This window comes from Staurois parvus, unplaced genomic scaffold (genome assembly GCF_062004578.1).
Source record: "Staurois parvus isolate SC_StPar_1 unplaced genomic scaffold, SC_StPar_1.0 ptg000931l, whole genome shotgun sequence".
Taxonomy (NCBI): Eukaryota; Metazoa; Chordata; class Amphibia; order Anura; family Ranidae; genus Staurois; species Staurois parvus.
Genome location: NW_028318727.1, coordinates 1,099,058 through 1,122,684, shown reverse-complemented (window position 1 = coordinate 1,122,684; position 23,627 = coordinate 1,099,058).

Sequence of the window (23,627 nt, the reverse complement as noted above, 5' to 3'; positions counted from 1 at the left end):
GTGTAGTCCTTCACTTCTGGGGGATGTGACCAAACCAAAAGTAAAGGACTATAGGTCTCAGCATGAACCCCTCAGAGCTGCAGATGTTACACCCCCCCCCCTCCGCCCCCAACTATGAAGGACTACAGGTGAGATCTAAGGAGTCACATCCTTAGATTTCAGGGGTTCATGCTGGGACTTGTAGTTCTTCAATGGGGGGGTCACATCCTTAGATTTCAGGGACTTGTGTTGGGACTTGTAGTCCTTCAATCTTGGAGTGTGGGGCACATCTTTAGATCTCAGGGGTTCTTGCTGGGACTTAGAGTCCTTCATTTATGTTGGGACTTGTCTGCACTGCTTGCACTTTATTTCCTGGAGACCATGGTGGTACAAGTCCCCCCAGGGGCCCTGGATGGCAATATTGCCCTACCCCCACCTTTGTGATCATGGCAAACCTTAGTCTATTTTCACCGATCACTCGGCCACCACTGGCTCCAATTTAGATGGGGGGGGGGGCACATGATTTTAGTCTCACCTAGGGCAGCACATAACCAAAATACACTATTGCTGATCCCTGACACCCCCTTTACATCATTGTCCTCATCAAAGCCCCCCCTTACATTGGAGTCCCCAAAAGAGCCCCCCCTTACATTGGAGTCCCCCCATACATCAAAGTCTACCCATTACATAAGAGTTCCGCTTACATCTGAGCCCCCATCAGAGTCCCCTTGTACATCAGAGTGCTGCTGTTAGAAACCACAGGGCCCCATACAGCCAACCTGACACCCCCCAACCCCCAAATAAACACAGTATACTATGCTTCAGTTATGAATGGACACAGTGAGTGATTGGTACTGATCACTCATTGTGTTCATTTAGGATTGGAAAAGGCTGGTAAATGTGACATATTTACTGGACCCTTCCCCCACTCTCCATCTTGAAGGATCCTATTGTGCACTTGCAGTTGCCAGCATGAAGGAGAAGAAGGGAGCCAAGAGTACTGCAGGGGTGGGGGCACACAGGAGGGCCTGGGTAGCAAGGGGAAATGTATGGTGCAGGGTGAGGGTGATCGGTGCAGCGGGGGGGAAGGGGGGAGGCAATTACTGGAACCGATCCCCTGTATGGCTCTCTCTGCAGCAGCTGAAAGCCAGAGGGAGAGAGAGAAAAAGAAGCCAGCTTTCAGCTGCCGATCACCCTCCCTGCCCAATCACCCTTCTGCCTGGGCCCCCCCTGCTGGCCTGGGCTTCATACAGGAGGACCGATGGTACCCCCTTATCCTGCATGAAATGTTGCAGAAGGCCGAATTTGGGCGAGTCTGGAGACCTCTGTCCTAGCATGTCAGATTATAGAGGAAATTATTTGGGGGTCACAGGTTAGCTGGGTAGAAAATAAACTAGAAAAATTTCCATAAAAGATGGGTGTAATGCACAGTGATAAGGCTAGGGGGAGATAGAGATCCAGTACTCATGGTACAAAGAGAGAACAATGGCAATCAGCGCCATTCAATCTATAACATACAAGAAAAGGTACCGAGAAAAGAAAGACATTGAAAACACACATGGTGGCTGTCATATAAAAGGCTTATATAGAAATACTGATAAAATAATTTTTATTTTGGTAAGGGGTTTATACACATGGAGTGATGCGTGAGCTGCGGCCTGCAGACATCGCACACATATACCGCGGCACAGAATAAAGGTGGTCGGGCAAAGTGCAATGTGGCTGCAATTTAATGCAAAAATGATAGAAGAGACAAGGATGTCAGCTATGAGGTATTAAAATATTTGGATGTCTTGATTATAACCTTGCCCTACATTATAAATGAAACCTGCCTCTTATTAAGCCCCACCCCTTCAGATTAAACCCCACCCACGCGGAGTCGTTGTTTGGCATCACCTAAGGTCGAACCTAGTGAACAGAAGTGGAAATCTCCCCAAAATGACTGTAAAATTGGAAAATTTAGGGCAGTGGTCACCAGGACAGGTAAGGAAGGTGAATCTCCCCAGCGGGGACACACAGCAATAAAGACCTGAGAGGGGTTTATTTATTTATTACAGGTACTTTTATAGTGGCATCAATTTACATACATATATTGTACATACACACAGCGGTGTATTTAGGTTTCCTTCTGCCCTAGGCAATAAAAAAAATAGGTTCCCCACCACCACCACGGAGAGACCCTGACACCAACCAACACCCCCCTCCCCCATGAAGAGATCCTGACATTGACCAACAACACCCCAGCTCTCCCTCAACCCAAGACAGCCTTCCACTACCACCGCCCTCCATACACTTACAACCCCCCCCCACTACCACCACCACCACCACAGCGAGAGAGAAGACACTCACCTTCACAGCTCAGGACATCCCCAGAAACAAAAGTCAGGCTCTGTATACACCATCAAGAAGCCCACAGCCTCTCTCAGATCCCACTTGGTCCCCGCGCTGCGTGTTTCCCTTCTTCCATCCCTTCTGTCGGGGGGGATGGGAGGGCGGTGCTGCCCCCCTGAAAAATGCCGCCCTAGGCAACTGCCTTGTTTGCTTTGTGGTAAATACACCCCTGCATACACATAAGTCCCTAACCCTCAAGGGACAATTCATGGGGCCCCCGGGCAATAGGGGATCATGGGGCCCCTGTTTCCTTGCCCCAACTCAAAAAAGCCTATGAAAATGGTACCAGGGGCATCTCATGGGGCCCTCTACTGACCCCGGGCCCTCGGGCAGTGCCCGAGTTTCCAAATGGTCAGTCCGCCCCTGCTCTGCATACAAATAAAGCCTGCCTAGGAATGTCCACTCCTCAAGACTGAATCTAACCCATCAAGGCATTTTTATATTTGCATAACAACAAAGACATGCTGGTAGGTGAATTGGATCCTGTCTAAATTGGTCCTAGTATGTGTATGTATGAATGTGAGTTAGGGACCTTAGATTGTACACCCCTTGAGGGTTAGGGACCTTAGATTGTATGCCCCTTGAGGGTTAGGGACCTTATATTGTACGCCCCTTGAGGGTTAGGGACCTTATATTGTACGCCCCTTGAGGGCTAGGGACCTTAGATTGTACGCCCCTTGAGGGTTAGGGACCTTAGATTGTATGCCCCTTGAGGGTTAGGGACCTTATATTGTATGCCCCTTGAGGGTTAGGGACCTTAGATTGTACGCCCCTTGAGGGTTGGGGACCTTAGATTGTACGCCCCTTGAGGGTTGGGGACCTTAGATTGTACGCCCCTTGAGGGTTAGGGACCTTAGATTGTACGCCCCTTGAGGGTTAGGGACCTTAGATTGTACGCCCCTTGAGGATTAGGGACATTAGATTGTACGCCCCTTGAGGGTTAGGGACCTTAGATTGTACGCCCCTTGAGGGTTAGGGACCTTAGATTGCACGCCCCTTGAGGGTTAGGGACCTTAGATTGCACTCCCCTTGAGGGTTAGGGACCTTAGATTGCACGCCCCTTGAGGGTGAGGGACCTTAGATTGCACGCCCCTTGAGGGTTAGGGACCTTCGATTGTACGCCCCTTGAGGGTTAGGGACCTTAGATTGTACGCCCCTTGAGGGTTAGGGACCTTAGATTGTACGCCCCTTGAGGGTTGGGGACCTTATATTGTACGCCCCTTGAGGGTTAGGGACCTTATATTGTACGCCCCTTGAGGGTTAGGGACCTTAGATTGTACGCCCCTTGGGGGTTGGGGACCTTAGACTGCACGCCCCTTGAGGATTTGGGACATTAGATTGTACGCCCCTTGAGGGTTAGGGACCTTAGATTGTACGCCCCTTGAGGGTTTGGGACCTTAGATTGTACGCCCCTTGAGGGTTAGGGACCTTAGATTGCACGCCCCTTGAGGGTTAGGGACCTTAGATTGTACGCCCCTTGAGGGTTAGGGACCTTAGATTGTACGCCCCTTGAGGGTTAGGGACCTTAGATTGCACGCCCCTTGAGGGTTAGGGACCTTAGATTGTACGCCCCTTGAGGGTTAGGGACCTTAGATTGTACGCCCCTTGAGGGTTAGGGACCTTAGATTGTACCCCCCTTGAGGGTTAGGGATCTTAGATTGTACGTCCCTTGAGGGTTAGGGATCTTAGATTGTACCCCCCTTGAGGGTTAGGGACCTTAGATTGTACGCCCCTTGAGGGTTAGGGACTGACATGAATGTACAATATATATGTAAAGTGCTGCGTAAATTGATGGCTCTATATAAGTACCTGAAATAAATAAATGATAACTCCTCCCAAGAGTCAGCCCACTGCCTGCATCAGGGATGAGGTCTCTTGAGAGCAGTACTGAGGCAGAGTGCTGTGATGTTTTCAGGGGGCTATGTACAACATCCTGCTGGCCCCTCCCACCAGCCAAAATCTGCCTGTATTGCACAGAAAAACACAGAGACCCAGTGATGACATCACTGGGGTTAAAATATGGTAGGTCATGAAAATGGAAAGGTAAGGGACTGGAGTTCCTCTTTAAACTTTGCTAGTTAGAAAAAGTTATTTTTTAATTCCTAAGCCCTTGTTGTTCTTCGTATCACTGCTGAGCTGCAGACAGGAAATCGACCATAAAGAAGTAAAGTTTTCTCTCCATCTCAAACTTGGTTTCCAAAAATATTTCAGACTAATAATACCTTTGTTTATTTATGAAGTGCCCTGTCCACCCCCACTCCTAACCCCTGCAGCACACTACCCTCCCCCTCTCCGTACCCCACAGCGCACAGTCCTCCCCTGAGACTTGTGGTGGGTGCAGAAGTAACTTAGCGCGGCGAATAGATTTCTGGGGGGTTTCTTAGCACCGGCGATCACTCCGGCGGTGAAAGAATAAACCAGACATAGTATTAGCATTGACACGGCTATAATTATCATTCTCATTAATAACTTCTCAATAAGGCCAATTATCTTTTAATTATAATTTGACTTTCCCAACAGGAAATTACACAGCTTTAATGTGTCATTTATCTATTTCCAGGCATGGACGAAGCTCTGACATTCTTTGTTCAGAATAATATTTGATCTGAGATTTGGCAGTTAATTGCCTAAAGCTGAACTCCAGGCCAGTGACTACAGGAAGAGTTGAAATATGTATACGGTTTTACCTGCAATTCTGCACGGCAAGTCTTGTGATCCACTGATTGGTCACTGAGCTCTCTCCTGCTGTCAGAATGCTCACTGCCAGCACATGCACATTGCAGCAGTACCTGATTGGCTCACAGTTACTATCGATACACCCTCCCTCCCAATGGCTTTGCATTTTTTTGCCCATGTTTCAAACATCATTTTAGACCTAAAGATTACTTAAAGTGTTACTAGACCCACAACAGTACAATCAGTCTGTAGATGCAGTAAAGCATGCTTGTTATACTCACTGTGGAACCTAAGGGGTTACTCCTCTGCATTGTGTAATAAGGCTGTTTGAGCCTGTTTTCTCTGATCCTCTCCTTCCTCAACATTCCTCAATCCATCTGCTGATAGTACAGAGCCCTAGAAGGCACTCTGCACTTGCTCAGTTTGGTGTGTATTACTAGAGAGGGTTTTTTTTTTTGAGGATGGATGTGATTGGCACAGGGCCAATCAGTGCTGTCCAGAGTGTCAGGGGTCATGCAGCCTCATAGGACAGTCAGAGGAGAATGAAAACTCCTCCTATAAGATTAACCAGTGCTCACCAATAGAAGTCACAAGACTGCTATATACTACTGATGAGAAAAGGTATTTGGCAGTTTATATTTACTAAAATATTTGCATTGCCATGTTGTGTGTACTGTGGAATATTGGATATAGTGAATGCAGGGTCCGGGGAGACCGGATATAGTGAATGCGGGGTCCGGGGAGACCGAATATAGTGAATGCAGGTTCCAAGGAAACCGGATATAGTGAATGCAGGGTCCAGGGAGACCAGATATAGTGAATGCAGGGTCCGGGGAGAGCGGATATAGTGAATGCAGGGTCCGGGGAGACCGGATATAGTGAATGCGGGGTTCGGGGAGACCAGATATAGTGAATGCATGGTCCAGGGAGACCAGATATAGTGAATGCAGGGTCCGGGGAGAGCGGATATAGTGAATGCAGGGTCCAGGGAGACCAGATATAGTGAATGCAGGGTCCAGGGAGACCAGATATAGTGAATGCAGGGTCCAAGGAGACCGGATATAGTGAATGCAGGGTCCAGGGAAACCGGATATAGTGAATGCAGGGTCCAGGGAGACCGGATATAGTGAATGCAGGGTCCGGGGAGAGCGGATATAGTGAATGCAGGGTCCGGGGAGACCAGATATAGTGAATGCAGGGTCCGGGGAGACCAGATATAGTGAATGCGGGGTTCGGGGAGACCAGATATAGTGAATGCAGGGTCCAGGGAAACCGGATATAGTGAATGTAGGGTCCAGGGAGACCAGATATAGTGAATGCAGGGTCCGGGGAGAGCAGATATAGTGAATGCAGGGTCCAGGGAGACCAGATATAGTGAATGCAGGGTCCAGGGAGACCAGATATAGTGAATGCAGGGTCCAGGGAGACCAGATATAGTGAATGCGGGGTCCGGGGAGACCAGATATAGTGAATGCGGGGTCCTGGGAGACCAGATATAGTGAATGCAGGGTCCAGGGAGACCAGATATACAGAATGCAGGGTCCTGGGAGACCAGATATAGTGAATGCAGGTTCCTGGGAGACTGGATATACTGAATGCAGGGTTCGGGGAGAGCGGATATAGTGAATGCAGGGTCCAGGGAGACCAGATAAAGTGAATGCGGGGTCCAGGAAGAGCAGATATAGTGAATGCAGGGTCCGGGGAGACCAGATATAGTGAATGCAGGGTCCGGGGGGTCCAGATATAGTGAATGCAGGGTCCGGGGAGACAAGATATAATAAATGCAGGGTCTGGGGAGAGCAGATATAGTGAATGCAGGGTCTGGGGAGACCGGATATAGTGAATGAAGGGTCCGGGGAGACCGGATATAGTGAAAGCTGGGTCTGGGGAGACCGGATATAGTGAATGTGGGGTCCGGGGAGACCAGATATAGTAAATGCAGGGTCTGGGGAGACCAGATATAGTGAATGCAGGGTCCGGGGAGACCGGATATAGTGAATGCAGGGTCCAGGGAGACCAGATATAGTGAATGCAGGGTCCGGGGAGACCAGATATAGTGAATGCAGGGTCCGGGGAAACCAGATATAGTGAATGCAGGGTCCGGGGAGACCAGATATAGTGAATGCAGGGTCCTGGCTTTAGTAACACTTTCAAACCCGAAAAGCAGTACATACCCTCTAAAAACAGGAGCCCTAGGGAATGAAATGGTGGTGGTTTCAAATTTTTTATAGCACACAATATTAGCAGAGCAGTTTATCCAGTGCAAACTTTTAATAAAAAAATACAATATAAATAATTTTAGGGCACAAAAATGTGATAAATTACCCATCTCATTGTAAAATATATAAGATGAGGCTCTGCTGAGTATATAAATACCTAACATGTCACTCCTTAAAACTGCATGCAGAGACAGAAGCAGAAACAGACAGTGCAAAAAGAACCTATAGTGTAGCAAGTTAAAATCAAGAACCATCTCCTGTGTCATGTCCACATCCTCTAACCATCTCCTCTACCATGTCTGCAGCCTCTAACCATCTCCTGTATCATGTCCGCATCCTCTAACCATCTCCTGTATCATGTCTGCATCCTCTAACCATCTCCTCTACCATGTCTGCAGCCTCTAACCATCTCCTGTATCATGTCTGCATCCTCTAACCATCTCCTCTACCATGTCTGCAGCTTCTAACCATCTCCTGTATCATGTCTGCATCCTCTAACCATATCCTGTATCATGTCTGCAGCCTCTAACCATCTCCTGTATCATGTCCGCATCCTCTTACCATCTCCTGTATCATGTCTGCATCCTCTAACCATATCCTGTATCATGTCTGCATCCTCTAACCATATCCTGTATCATGTCTGCATCCTCTAACCATCTCCTGTATTATGTCCGCATCCTCTAACCAGCTCCTGTATCATGTCCGCATCCTCTAACCATCTCCTGTATCATGTCTGCAGCCTCTAACCATCTCCTGTATCATGTCTGCATCCTCTAACCATATCCTGTATTATGTCTGCATCCTCTAACCATCTCCTGTATCATGTTCGCAGCCTCTAACCGTCTCCTGTATCATGTCCGCATCCTCTAACCATCTCCTGTACCATGTCTGCAGCCTCTAACCATCTCCTGTATCATGTCTGCATCCTCTAACCATATCCTGTATTATGTCTGCATCCTCTAACCATATCCTGTATTATGTCTGCATCCTCTAACCATCTCCTGTATTATGTCCGCATCCTCTAACCATCTCCTGTATCATGTCTGCATCCTCTAACCATATCCTGTATCATGTCCGCATCCTCTAACCATCTCCTGTATCATGTCCGCATCCTCTAACCATCTCCTGTATCATTTCCGCATCCTCTAACCATCTCCTGTATCATGTCCGCATCCTCTAACCATGTCTTGTATCATGTTTGTATCCTCTAACCATCTCCTGTATCATAGCTGCATCCTCTAACCATCTCTTGTATCATGTTTACATCCTCTAACCATCTCCTGTATCATAGCTGCATCCTCTAACCATCTCTTGTATCATGTTTACAGCCTCTAACCATCTCCTGTATCATGTCTGTATCCTCTAACCATCTCCTGTATCATGTCTGCATCCTCTAACCATCTCCTGTATCATGTCTGCATCCTCTAACCATCTCTTGTATCATGTTTCCATCATCTAACCATCTCCTGTATCATGCTTGCATCCTCTAACCATCTCCTGTATCATGTCTGCATCCTATAACCATCTCTTGTATCATGTATCATGCGGATATGACACAGGAGATGGTTAGAGGATGCGGACATGATACAGGAGATGGTTAGAGGATGCGGACATGATACAGGAGATGGTTAGAGGATGCAAGCATGATACAGGAGATGGTTAGAGGATGCGGACATGATACAGGAGATGGTTAGAGGATGCCCGAAACGAATTAGCATACCTTGGTTTTTGAGTATATACTTTTGTGATTTTCAATAAATTATTTTTTATCACGGTAATGCACGGTAGTGCCACAACCTGGAAAACACTATTATACAGAAACTGTGATTCCTTATATCAGATGTCCTTATAAGAGTCCCCCTATACATCATAACTACTTATCAGAGCGCCCCTTTACATTAGGCATCCCCATCTGAGTGCCCCTTTATATCAGGTGTCCCTATCATAGTGACCCCTTACATGAGATTCCAATCAGAGTTCCCCTTTACCTCATATGCTCCCATTTGAGTGCCCTCTTACATCAGGTCTCCATCAGAGTGCCCCCTTACATCAATGTCACCATCACAGTGCCCCCTTGCATCAGGTGTCCCCATATAAATGCCCTCCTTACATCAGATGCCTTTATCAGAGTGGCCCCATCAGAGCGCCCCATTATATCATGTGCCCCCAGCAGAGTGCCCCCTTATATCATGTGCCCCCATCAGAGTGCCTCCTTATATCGGGGTCCCTAATAAAGTTCCCCTTACATCATATGCCCCCATCTGAGAGCCCACTTACATCAGGTGTCCCCATCTGAGTGCCCTCTTACAACAGGTTTCCATCAGAGTGCCCCCTTACATCAATGTCTCCATCAGAGTGCCCCCTTACATCAGGTGTCCCCATCTAAATGCCCTCCTTACATCAGGTGCCTTTATCAGAGTGTCCCCATCAGAGCGCCCTTTATATCATGTGCCCCCATCAGAGTGCCCCCTTATATCAGGGTCCCTAATAGAGTCCCCCTTACATCAGGTGTCCCCTTCAGAGAGTCCCCCTTACATCAGGTGTCCCCTTCAGAGAGTCCCCTTACATATGATCAGTTCTTCCCATGAGAGTGCCCCCCCTACATCAGGTGTCCCCATTAGCCTGCCCCTTTACAACAGGTGTTCCCAGCAGAGTGCCCCCGTTCATGGATTGTCCTCCTAAGTGTGCCCCTTTACATCAACAGTCTGCATCAGACTGGCTCATGGATCAGTGAATGCACTGTCAGAGACCTGGGGGGGGGCGCAACCAAAATCTGTGGGGGGGGGGGGGGCACAGCCACCCAAGCACCCCCCTAGATCCAGCCCTGTCTTGTGATATCCTCCTACTGGATATGGAGGGTTTCCTCCTCTCATTTCCTTTCATTGTTCGTGTTTCCATGTCTTTTCCATCATCTTAGCCATTGTAATCACCTAAATGGTTTCTATTTTTATTCTATTCTATTCTATTCATAGCACATCTGTATTCAACTTGTATTCCAATGTTACCTTTACTCAATAACATTCCAGTTAAAGGAATGTACAACAAGCTCATGAAAGATATCATTGTCTTCCTCTGCACCTCAATGGCCCACATCTTAGCCCAAGGTTACTGCCATCTTCCCACAACACCCATAGATGTTTCATGACCATCACAGCTCAACCAATTGCCTGTACAGAACGTTTTCCTCCTCTTTTCTGGTTCATACAGTAGCTAGGTATAGGGATACTGTAAAGAGTATTAATAATTTGTAAAAAGTTGAGGCCACCATCAGGATGGTGTTGGGTTTTGGGAATATGGTCCATCTTTCGAGAGTGAGGAAAAACATAAAGCTTATAAAAAACCTTCCCCGCTCCTCCTGAAATATTTTGAAACCTTTGCTGGCGATGGTTCTGCAATCACAATAATTAATTATCTTTTTCCCGTATAGCAACAACAGCCTGTGTACACAATGACTGGATATCATTTGATTCAAATATAAACAGCACATGAAAAGGTCATTTCACGGGATGGTCCTGATCCTGTTTGTAATTGTGTCCACTCTGTATACAGCATAACAAAGTAAAAAAGCACATTTATTACAGATAATAGAGACGGCAGACCAAAGTAAAAGAGGTCATAGGGTCATTCTCAATAAAAAAAGTATCAATCCAACCTCTACCTCAATGTAGAACTCCATTGACTTCCTTAATACCAGGTTAGGTGTACCAACTACTCAGGGCTGGATCTAGGGAGCTGTTGGGGTGGGCTGCTGTGCCCCTCCAGATTTTAGTTGTACTCCCTCCCCCAGGAATCCGAGTGCATCCATTGATCCATAAGCCAGTCTGATACAGAGATTTAATATTTTAACAATCCATGTAAGGGGGCACTCTGATGTGAACAATTGATTCTAAGTGGACTCTGATGGGGACACTGATGTAAGGGGGCACTCTGATGGGGACACCTGATGTAAGGGGGCACTCTGATGGGGACAATTGATTCTAAGTGGACTCTGATGGGACACCTGATGTAAGGGAGCACTCTGATGGGGACACCTGATGTAAGGGGGCACTCTGATGGGGACAATTGATTCTATGAGGACCTGATGGGGACAGTGATGTAAGGGGGTGCTCTGATGGGGACACCTGATATAAGGGGGCGCTCTGATGGGGACACCTGATGTAAGGGGGCACTCTGATGGGGACAATTGATTCTAGGAGGACCTGATGGGGACAGTGATGTAAGGGGGCGCTCTGATGGGGACACCTGATGTAAGGGGGCACTCTGATGGGGCCAATTGATTCTAGGAAGACCCTGATGGGAACACTGATATAAGGGGGTACTATGATGGGGACAATTGATTCTAGGAGGACTCTGTTGGGGACTCTGATATAAGGGGGCACTCTGATGGGGACACCTGATGTAAGGGGGCACTCTGACGGGAACAATTGATTCTAGGAGGATCCTGATGGGGACATTCATATAAGGGGGCTCTCTGATGGGGACACCTGATGTAAAGGGGCACTCTGATAGGGACCCTGATATAAGGGGGCTCTCTGATGGGGACACTGATATAAGGGGGCTCTCTGATGGGGACACCTGAAGTAAGGGGGCTCTCTGATGGGGACACCTGATGTAAGGGGGCACTCTGACAGGGATCCTGATATAAGGGGGCACTCTGATGGGGACCCTGATGAAAGGGGGCACTCTGATGGGAACCTGATGTAAAGGGGGAATCTGATGAGTACTCATAATGTAAACAGGGTCTCTGATGAGGAACCCTGATATAAACGGTGTCTCTGATAGGGACATCTGAAATAAGGAGGCACAGGTTCTGTGTAATTAAACAGCTTAATACATACTAGTGTTTCCCAGGTCATGACACTGTGTGACAAACTGTCAGGACTCACACACAGTGTTGCAATTATGCCCCCTGACTTTGTTTTGCTGCACCCCCAGATCAGATAGGCCAAATCCCCCCCGGCTAGTCTGGGGATGTAATGGCGTTCGGTATTGGCGCTCTTGAATCCCTGCTCTTTGCCCCCCCCCCCTTTTTTTTTTCTCTCTTTTCTTTTTTCTCTTTCTCTCTGTTTTTGGTGTGACTGGACAGCTGCATTTAGTTGTTATAATCAGTTACATTAATGTTTTGTAACTTATGTGCCATTGATAGCCCCTGCGTGGGCGTACCTTTTGCCTTGTTGGCATTAGAGCATTGTTTTTCCCTTTTTTTTTTAAATTTTATTTTGCATTTTGTTTATCTGTGCAATTGATAGCCCCTGCGTGGGCGTGTTTTATTGTCTCTGTTTATACTGTTTAAAAAATTTAATAAAAACCTTTGAAATAGATAAGCCAAATCCGGCCCTGCTACTACCTGTTTATATATGTGACCTGCAGCACAACACCCTGCATTCCCAATAGTCTTCAGCCTTCTGGGTTGACTGATGCCCAGGACATCTTGTAGCCAAACAGTGATACTAGAGGGGAGAACTAGCCTGGAGTTGGCCTTAGAAATTTGAAAAATTTTATATAGCTATAAATTATAAAATATGTGGAACAGATTAATCCATACTGCACCTCAACTCATGCGGACATGTGCACATATGTCCGTGTGAATCTGAGATGTGTACTATCTACAAAGATATTCCATTACAATCTTGCCAGGAAAAAAAAAGTAAGAGCATACCGAAAGCCACTTAGTGTCATGTATTACAGAAAGGCTTCAGCACCATCTCCTCCTGAACCATGCCAGCTAACGCATTTCACCCATCATGGGCTTAATCATAAAGGCACCCATGCTGGGTGAAATGCGTTAGGGGCATATTTTGGGAGGAGATGAAGCTCAAGCCTTCCACGTGATACTTGAAAATAAGCGGCTTTCGGTGTGTGCTCCCTTTTTTTCCTTGTAAGCTTCTGACAGTTGGACAAGATGAGCCATGTGGGAGCTGCACCCGATAGGGATTGAATAAAGGGGAGATTGAATCAGAGGAGCCTGGAGTAGCAGGGCTGTGGATAAGGGAGTACCACCTTTTCTGCTGTACGGGGCCCAGGCCAGCAGGGGGGGGGCCCAGGCAGCTAGGTGAATCAGATATGCACAGGGAGGGTGCTCAGCACAGTGTGGGGGACAATTACTGGAACCGATCCCCTGTATGGCTCTCTCTGCAGCAGCTGAAAGCTGGCTTCATCTCCTCTCCATACAGGGGATCAGTTCCAATAATTGCCCCCCGCCGACTTCATGACTATCCCTACTGGCTTTTCTTCCAGCAGCTGCAAGCACACAATCAGGGACGGACTGACAACTCATGGGGCCCCTGGGCAATAGGGGACCATGGGGTCCCTGTGTCCTTGCTCAAACTCAAAAAAGCCTACGAAAAAGGTACCAGGGGCATCTCATGGGGCCCCGTACTGACCCCGGGCCCTCGGGCATTGCCCGAGTTTCCAAATGGTCAGTCCACCCCTGCACACAATAGGATGGAGTGTGGTGGAAGACTCCAGTAAATATGTCACATTTACCAGCCCCTTCCTTTCCTGAATGAAAACAATGAGTGACAGGAATTGATAGCTCATTGTGTTCATTCATAACTGAAGCATAGCAAACTATGCTTATTTGGGGGTTGTGGGGGCCCTGTCAGGTTGACTGTATGGGGCCCCGTGGTTTCTAACAGCAGCCCTGTAGAGTAGTGCTATATGTTTGATTGGGATTCACTCAGAATCACTGAATGCTGAGATCATTCTGCGCCTGTGCCTCTGATACTGTCTAGTGAATGCTTAATTCAGGGCTGGGGGGAGATGTAAACATCAACAAGGTGTAGGCAACAGGGGTGGATTGACAACTCATGGGGCCCCCGGGCAATAGGGGATCATGGGGCCCCTGTGTCCTTGCCCAAACTCAAAAAAGCCTATGAAAAAGGTACCAGGGGCATCTCTTATGGGGCTCCCTACTGACCCCGGGCCCTCGGGCAATGCCCGAGTTTCCAAATGGTCAGTCCGCCCCTGGTAGGCAATGGTGGTCCCATAGAATGAGCCATTGGGAATGGCTAAAATCCGAAGACATTCTATGCTTGTGCTACTGCCTAGTGTAGTTAGCCATTGAGAATGAGTAAAGGCTGAGGTCATTCTGAGCCTGTGCCGTCACCGCTGCCTGCACATTGTTTATGTTTACATCTCCTCCATGGACCTGAATGACTAGGCAGTGGCAGCAACCCACATGGCTATGTCCATTTACATTTTTATGCATATAAACACTCACACAAATGTTTACTTGCATACCCTGTAAAATACCATCAAAGGCACACCGTGGGCGTAAAATCATCTAGTTTAGTTTTCCGCAGCTTAACACTACAGGAAATATGGACCAAAAACAGCTGTGTGAATGGGCCCATGGCATGCAATACTGGTGCATTCAGATCTATATAAAACTATATAGATCTGAACGCAGCATTTTATATGCCCATTTTATATGCCCGTGTGAATGAGCCCTTACACAGCTAACAAGCCATTAGTGATCCATGAACCAGAGCATTGTGTCTGACACTTCAATCTGAAGCTAGTAACATGGACATGTTCCCCGTGAAATTTGACTTAATTCCCTTCACCTATGAAAATGTTTATTTTTGCTCACGTGTGGCTTGCAAAAAAATTTTATAAGAAGAGTGTGACTTACAAAAATAATTATAAGAAGAATCTCTCCATTGTCTTCCAGTTCTCAGCCCTATGAAATCAGAATTCCTGTCACCCAATGAGCCTCCATGAAAGAACATGACAGTCTAGATACGGGAAGGCACATCAAAATACATAGTATATGAATGAGACCCTGATATTACACAATTACTTCTGGATCTGCCAAACCAAAATATTTCCAATTTATTCTCAGGAACAAAGATCATCATTCAGGAGTTAGATTTTACGGTAAGTTCACATCTAGTCTGTGTTGGGTGTCCCATAAACAGGTGACCACAAGAAAAGGAAGAAAAGCATATTTCTTTCTAAAATACATTGGATTATAATGAATCACTTTGAGAATCAGACAAAGAATTCACGTGTCCTGAACTGGGAGTTAGTCCAACGTTTTCTTTTATAGTCTCATTACAGGATCTGTAAAAATATATTTATGTTGCTTGGTTAATAATGCCTAAACCCAAGAAGAAAAATGGAATATACTGCAGCTTAAAAACCCTTAGATGTGGTGGCTGCTGAGGTGGACTGACCATTTGGAAACTCGGGCACTGCCCAGGGTCAGTAGGGGGCCCCATGAGATGCCCCTGGTACCTTTTTCATAGGCTTTTTTGAGTTTGGGCAAGGACACAGGGGCCCCATGATCCCCTATTGCCCAGGGGCCCCATGAGTTGTCAGTCCGCTCCTGGGTGGCTGCAATCGTTTTCTCTCTTGTAGGCTTTTTTCACTTCCCCAGATGATTCCACCAGTAACACATTTCCTGTCCTAAGGTGACAACACTTACTCACCATCTCCATTACGTAGAAAGGGAGTCGCTTTGCAGTCCACCTAATTTAGTTGAAAAAGCCAGGGGCGGACTGGCAACTCATGGGGCCCCCGGGCAATAGGGGATCATGTGGCCCCTGTGTCCTCACCCACACTTAAACCACACCCAAAAAAGCCTATGAAGGGTACCAGGGGCTTCTCATGGGTCCCCCTACTGACCCCAGGCCCTCGGGCTGTCAAGAGTGCTGGAATGGTCAGTCCGCCCCTGGAAAAAGCTAACAATATTGTTTGAGATTTTAGTTAAAGATGAATTCCAGGTATGGATATATAACTATGCACTGTTTATGCCATACTAGGCTGATGCCCCTAAATGCTGGAAACCACTGAAGTAAACACAACTACTACAGTGATCTTCACTTCCTTCCAGTTCCTGTGTTGATTGACTGGATTACCACATTCTGAACATAAGAGGTCATCCGCTTAACATGGCTGTCATTCACTGAAAGCTTGAATTTCCTGAATGCATGCAAAGCATTCTCTAATTGGATGAGGTGGAGAGTCGGGGTGGTGACATCACATTCTCTACCTCGTCCAGTCAGAAAACACTGGGGAGAACAATGGGGTCCTAAGGGTTCTTCATTGTGGGAAAGAAACCAAATTATATGCCCACTGCGTAAAGTTGGGGTCAGGAGCATTTCCCTGGTGTTGAAGATTCCAAAGGGCCCAGTGCCTTCTAATTTGAGTGGTGCTACCTGGTCTGGCATAGGCCTGGAAAGGTAGAGGGCCTGAGGTGTCAAGTTAGAGTGGTGACCTGGGGGTGTCAGAGTAAATCTATGGGTTTGAGACCTCGCTCTGTGAAAAAGCAAGGCTTTTTTCTGCACCTAACCTTATGGGCTAGACCTTTTGGCCAAGACTGGGGCATTTTTTCATTACCAAGCCACAAGGCCTAGCCATTGTGCAGCACGTTGGCACTTATTTATTTTTTCTTTCCATGTATGTCACGTCACCTTTTTCATGTAGGTACTGTGTAGGTCATCGGGCCAGTCCTAAAGTCTACGGGGAAAATGCATGACCATTCCTTCCCTGCCTGTGGGTTTCTCTTCAGGACAGCAGATAACCTTGTACTGGGTGGTTGACCTCCACTGGCCATGAGGAGAGGAGTCCACCAGGCCTCCTGGCTAGGTGGACCAGAGTATCTTGACCCCGTCAGGAATCTTGCACCCCAGGGGATCAGGGAGATCCTTCCTTTTTGGGAGCGGACCAATGAAGGACCCTGTGTGTGTTCACATGCACTTTATTGGTTCACTTAGTGTTTAGTTTTTGTACGCCCTACAGCAGACTTTGAGCTGCCCAGTAGAAAGGATTGTGAGACAAGAGTGGGTAGGAGCAAAGCTACAGTAGACTACCATTTGGCCAGGGTAACCTCTGCTTATGGATGTTTTCATCTACGCTCAGTTTGAACCCAACTACACTTACAATTTTGTAGAGAGAGTTTAATTATATTTTAGTTACTTTATTTCAACCCAAGGATAGTCAATCACTTTTTGATTTTTTCAGTTTTTTTCAATCTAAGTTGGATTTGAAAATTTCAGTCACACATCTAAAAAATAATTTTGCTTGGGAAAAAGATTTGCTAATTTAGCCACTTGTCTTATTAGCACACTTTTCATTCATCAGCTTCAAAGGTTGCTTTATTATCACTGAGAGGATTTCAGATTTTCATACAATATATCCCATTTGGGTATGAATGGACCCTGCCATAAACTAACCAGATAACATAAACAGCCTGAGGTTTGTTTATGTTATCTGGGTTCATCAGGTTTCTTTTAAGCCCAAGGGCATAGTTTGCTTCTGCCTGCTTCTGTTCTCCAGTAGATAGCATGAGTGCCAATGCCAGTGATGTGGGTTTTGTAGGACATACAGTCTATTTGGAGAGACCTTCTATGAGAGTCCTTACCCTCCTAGGCTTTCCCTCAGAGGATGTAGTGCTGGAAGGGTCTTTTCCTACCAGGCTTTTCCCAGAGAAGATATAAATCCACAGGTTCTTGTCTCTCAGACTTTGCCTGGTGAGGATATGTGTTTAGCAGAGTCCAGTCTTTGCATCTCAGGCTTTGCCAGGAAAGTATGTGAGTTCAGAGGTTTTTACCTTCCCAGCCTACTGTCTTTGGAGGATGTTACTGAGACAGGTCTGGTCTTTTGCCTCCAAGGTTCCAATGCATGAGGGAGGAGGGCAGATCCAAAAATGAAAGTTATATTTTCCCTAGCTACACGTCTGGGCCTAGGGTGTCCTAAACTGTGAGAGAGGTGTAAGGAGCTGGCCTGTGGCAAAAGCGGAAGTCGCTGAAAGGTAACTTAGGCCACCAAAGTATTCATTAGCCTTTGGCAGGGACATAAAGAGCTCTACATTTACATGTGGCAGAGGATAGAGATACCAGAATATACTACTAAGGAGAGGGATTTTTGCTGTTGTTTCTGGGTATCCTGTACCCCACAACCTCTGAAACAAAAAAAATAATAAAATTGAGGGACCACCCCGAGAATAAATATGGTAACCAGGTAAGATAATCAGGACTTACCATAGTCCTTTGTCCACTGGCTCACCAATAAAAATTGGTGTGATCCTTGTAACCTATACCAACCACATTTAAAAAAATGGGCTTGGAAGAGACCTGAAAGGGCAGTTACCAATAACAAGGACTGGTCCTAATTAGAAACTGCCCTTTCAGGTTTTTTTCAGCCCGTTTTTTGGATGTACTCCTAACCATCTCGCTCAAAGAGAACTAACCAATAAATTTGCCAAAAGATTGATGTTAAAATCTGTCTGATTATTGCTCCTGTAGGGTCGTTAGTGTCTGGGTCCAATTACAGGACCAGTGACTATTAGAAAACGCAGGAGAGCCCAATAAACTCCAGCATTTTCTTTCAGGGTCATTGTTACAAAGGGGTTTCTTCACCTACACAGGAGGTACAGGTGTTCTGTGCACCAGTCCTGTGTACTCGGGGATGCGCTTGGAGATCCATGTAGATCTGCGCAGCATCCACCTTTCATTGATTTGAAAATTTCCGTGCAGCTGCATGGAACACCCATGCCTCCTGTATAAAGATGGCCCTTTGCATGGATTTATGGAACAGTACGGCTAAGTGAATGAGGACTAAATTGTAAAGTAGCCTACAAAAATACTTCTAAGAAAACAATGTTTATTATCTTGCTGCTACAGGCCATGGGTTTACAGAGATAATTATTAAGTGAAGATTACCTGGAAAAAGAAAAACTAAACATGAATAGTATGAAGAGCTGACACAACCAATAGACGTACCCAAGGCCACTTCACTGTATTGTTTCTGCTGTCTTTCAGAAAGATGCGCCCATTGAGCACTTGAGTTGTGTTCATCTCACGGCAAAAAGGACTATAGGGTGATCGGGGTCAGAATGTGCTTATCTGTGAGGATATTCATTCATTAAATGGAATTAAATTAAAGTTTACTGTTCATATTAAATGTTATAAAAACTCTGCTTTCAACTTTATTTTCCACAGTCTGTTTCCTCTAGGTTCTACAATCAATTTAATGTAAGATTTTGTGGTTCTAGAATTGTAATATCTTGAGTTTCTGTAATTATTTTATTGTAGGATCTAGAGGTTCCAGAAATGTTTTGTCGTAAGATCTGCATTTTTTATTCTAAAATTGTGAGGTTCTAGAACTATGTTAATGTAAGTTCTTGAGGTTCTCCAATTATTTTATTGTAAATGCTTGAGGTTCTCCAATTATCCTGTTGTAAGGTTTTGCAGTTCTCCAATTATTTTATTGAAAGATATTGAGGTTCTCCAATTATTTTCTTTTAAGTACTTGAGGTTCCCAATTATGTTATTGTAAGATTAGGAGGTTCTCCAATTATTTTATTGTAAGATTTTGAGGTTCTCCAATTATTTTATTGTAAGATTAGGAGGTTTGACAATTATTTTATTGTAAGATTAGGAGGTTTGACAATTATTTTGTTGTAAGGTCTTGATGATCTACAATCATTTATTGTAACATTTTGAGGTTCTGCAATTATTTTATTGTAATATTTTGAGGTTCTCCAATTATTTTATTGTAAGATTAGGAGGTTCTCCAATTATTTTATTGTAAGATTAGGAGGTTTGACAATTATTTTGTTGTAAGGTCTTGATGATCTACAATCATTTATTGTAACATTTTGAGGTTCTGCAATTATTTTATTGTAATATTTTGAGGTTCTCCAATTATTTTATTGTAAGATTTGAAGGTTCAACAGTTATTTTGTTGTAAGGTCTTGAGGTTCTACAATTATTTTATTGTAATATTTTGAGGTTCTGTAATTATTTTTTGTAAGATCTATTGTAGGATCCTTATTGCAAATTGAGTTTTTAGAATTATTTCCCCATTTTTTCCTCCTGCACAAATTCCACCCCCCCCCCCATTCTTCTCTGTGCACAAATCTCTCCCCCCCCCCCCGTTCTCTTCTCTGCACAAATACCCCCTTCCTTCCCAGTCCTCCCCTCTGCACAAACATCCCCCAGTTCTCCTGTTTGCCCTCCCCCATGTTTCCAGTTCTTCCCACTGCACAAATCCCCCCCCCCCCCCCAGTTCTTATTTCTGCACAAATCCCCCAGTTACTCTCTCTACACAAGTCCCCCACAACTATTTTTTCTCTGTGCACAAATCCCCCCCCCTTTCTTCTCTGCACATATCTCCCCCTCTTCTTCCCTCTGCACAAATTCCACCTCCCAGTTCTCACTCTCTGCACAAATCTCCCCGTCCTTTCCAGTGTCCTCCCCTCTTCACAAATTCCCCCACATTCCCAGCTCTCCTCTCTGTACATATTTATTGTCCCCAAAGCTGTCCCCAACCTCCCCCCCCCTCTTCTTTCACAGCTCCCTCACCTCTTCAGGAAAGCCGGCACCACTTTCTATGGTATGCACCGGCTTTTTTCCCTAATCTCAGCCCGGTACGGTGTGATCGGAGAGCTCCGCCTATCAGAACTGTAGCAGAGATCTGAGCTCTTTGCTCGGCTTCCCAAACGCCTGTCTGACGCCTGCTCACAAAGCTGGTGTGAACGGAGCCAAACAGACTCTCACGTATGCTTAGAATCAGACCAAAATGTGATTGCCAAATCTTTAAATCTGGGACTTTAGTTTCACTTTAATTCTATGGGTTTTGTTCCATTTTAACATGGTTTTTTTTTTTTAAAAAAAGGGTTCAAATAGTTCATACACATTTAGAAATTTCCTAAAAACAAACATTCTGTATATCATTTCCAGTGTAAATAAGACCTAATGATGAAAATTCCCTCTCACTTCCTGTTGTGTCTCCAGGATAGGAAGTAAAGGGAAATCTCTTGCAGGAGACACACAAAAGAAAAATGACAGGAGTTATAATTAGTACATAATCTAAAAAATGAAATTTTGGCCAAATATACATTTCAGGTAAAGATTATCTTCATATACAGCCTTTCAAGTTTTCATCCCCAGACAGGGCACATGTGCCTGATGTTTGTATAGACCGGCCGGCTAATTTAGCTGATTATCATACACTGAATGGCCTTGTGCATAGCAAACATACGGCAGCTTCCAGCTCCATACAATTAGCAGCCCAGTTCACTGTAACCCTGAACACATTCATGGATAAACAGAGCGACAGCATCATGGTCATTGTTAGTGTTGGGACGAACACCCCCCTGTTTGGTTCGCGGTCGAACATTTAAACCTAACGAAAGTTCGACCGCAAACTTCCAACTTAATGCAAGTCTATGGCACTCGAACTTGTAAATTTATTTATTATGTATTACACTTGTAAATGTATTTATTATGTATTTACGCAGCGCTTTTATATATAGATAGATAGATAGATAGATAGATAGATAGATAATAGATAGATAGATAGATAGATAGATAGATAGATAGATAGATATGAATAGATAGATAGATAGATAGATAGATAGATAAATAATGGATAGATAGATAGATAGATAGATAGATAGATAGATAGATAATAGATGATAGATAGATAGATAGATAGATAGATAGATAGATAGATAGATCGATCTCTATATATATTGTACATTCACATCAGTAAATTCAAAAGTGCTCATTTTGAAGGCATATATGCAAGTTATTGGCCATAAAAGGGATATGGGGACTCGGGTACTGCCCTGAGGGACAGGAATCAGTAAAAAAAAAATTCAAAAAGTACCATTTTTAAAGTAATTTTTCATTGCTTAAAGTAAAAAAAAAATAAAAATGAAAAATTCCTTTAAATATCATACCTGGGGGGGGGGGGGGGGTCCCCTTAAACTACCTGCAAAGTTGCAAATCTGTATAATGTATAGATCCTGCTGCAGCAGGGCTGAATTTTTTTTTTAAAATGACATTTTTATATAAGAGAAAAAAAAAACATGGTGGGGTTCTCCCCTCTAATCCATTTCTGATCCTTTAGGTCTGGTAGGAAGGTTAGGAGGGACCACACAGTAAAAATAGCTTTTCTTTAAATGTGTGTTGGGTTCCCCCCTAAAAGCCATACCAGGCCCTTTAGGCCTAGTAGGACTTTTAAGAGGAACCCCACCCCCCAAAAAATGGGGCGGGGAGGAAAACGTGGGGTCCCCCATAAATTCCTACCAGACCTTTGATCCAAGCACAGCTCTGGCAGGCCAGGAAAGGGAGGGGGGATGAGTGAGCACCTACCCACCCTGAACCATACCAGGCCACATGCCCTCAACATAGGGGGATGCTTTGGGGTACGGGGGCTCCCCCCAAAGTACCTTGTCCCCATGTTGATGGGGACAAGTGCCTTTTCCCCACAACCCTGGGCTGTGGCTGTGGGGGTCTTCAGGGGGGGAGGGGGTGACTGGGCCTGGTAGGACTTTTAAGAGGAACCCCACCCCCCATAAAATGGGGGGAAAAATGTGAGGTCCCCCCTAAATTTCTACCAGACCCTTGATCTGAGCACAGGCCTGGCAGTCCAGGAAAGAGGAGGGGGGATGAGTGAGCGCCCACCCCCCGAACCATACCATGCCACATGCCCTCAACATGTTGATGGGGACAGAGGCCTCTTCCCCACAACCCTGGGCTGTGGGGGTCTGCAGGGGGGGTGACTTATCAGAACCCCTGATCCCACCTCCCCTTGTGAATGAGTACCCCTACCCATTCACCAAAAAAGTGTAGTTTTTTTAAAAGTCCTTTAAAAAAAAAAAAAAAACCCAAAAAATGGTTCCATCATTGTAATCCATCGTCAATCACGGGATCCAACGTTGTCACTCCGATTCACTGAAATTAAAAAAACCTAGTTGCCCGCCAACCCATCCGCACCCGCTCAGAACTCACCGCTGTCTGACATTTGCTGGCCCAATTGTGCTGTGATTGGGTAAGCCTGTGGTCAGGTGCATTGCCTTGTCCAATTAAAATGCACTGTCAGAGTGCAGTGCGTTGCGGGACACAGCTGGGAACAGCCCACCGAACGACCTTACTTTTTGTTTGCTCGCCAAACACATGAATGGCCGATGTTCGAATTGAATTTACATTCATCTCAAACATCAAGGACATCACTAGTTGTTATGTAAGCTGGGTTCCTCTCATCCCTCTTACTGAATTGTTATGCCATCTAAAAGGCCATTATTCAACATGGACAATAAAAGCTGATTACTTCATGTCCTGTACAGCTGTGACAGGTCAGGCTGATATTTCAGGCTCTTGTTGCTGCTTGAAGCAGGCCCTTCAGCCATAACTTGCCGATTCAAGTGTGCCCACGCAGCAGGGCGGCCATTTTGTGACTGGAAAATAACAATGCAGTTTGTCAAAAACAAAGGCGTAGGCAGGTGTTAGCCTGGCGGCTGGTAATCTGAAGAGCGGCAATACTGCTCTGTCAGATTGGTGAGGCTAGGAGGTGATCCAGCCATTGCACTTCCTACTTCTGTGCTAAACAAAATAGTCACATGAC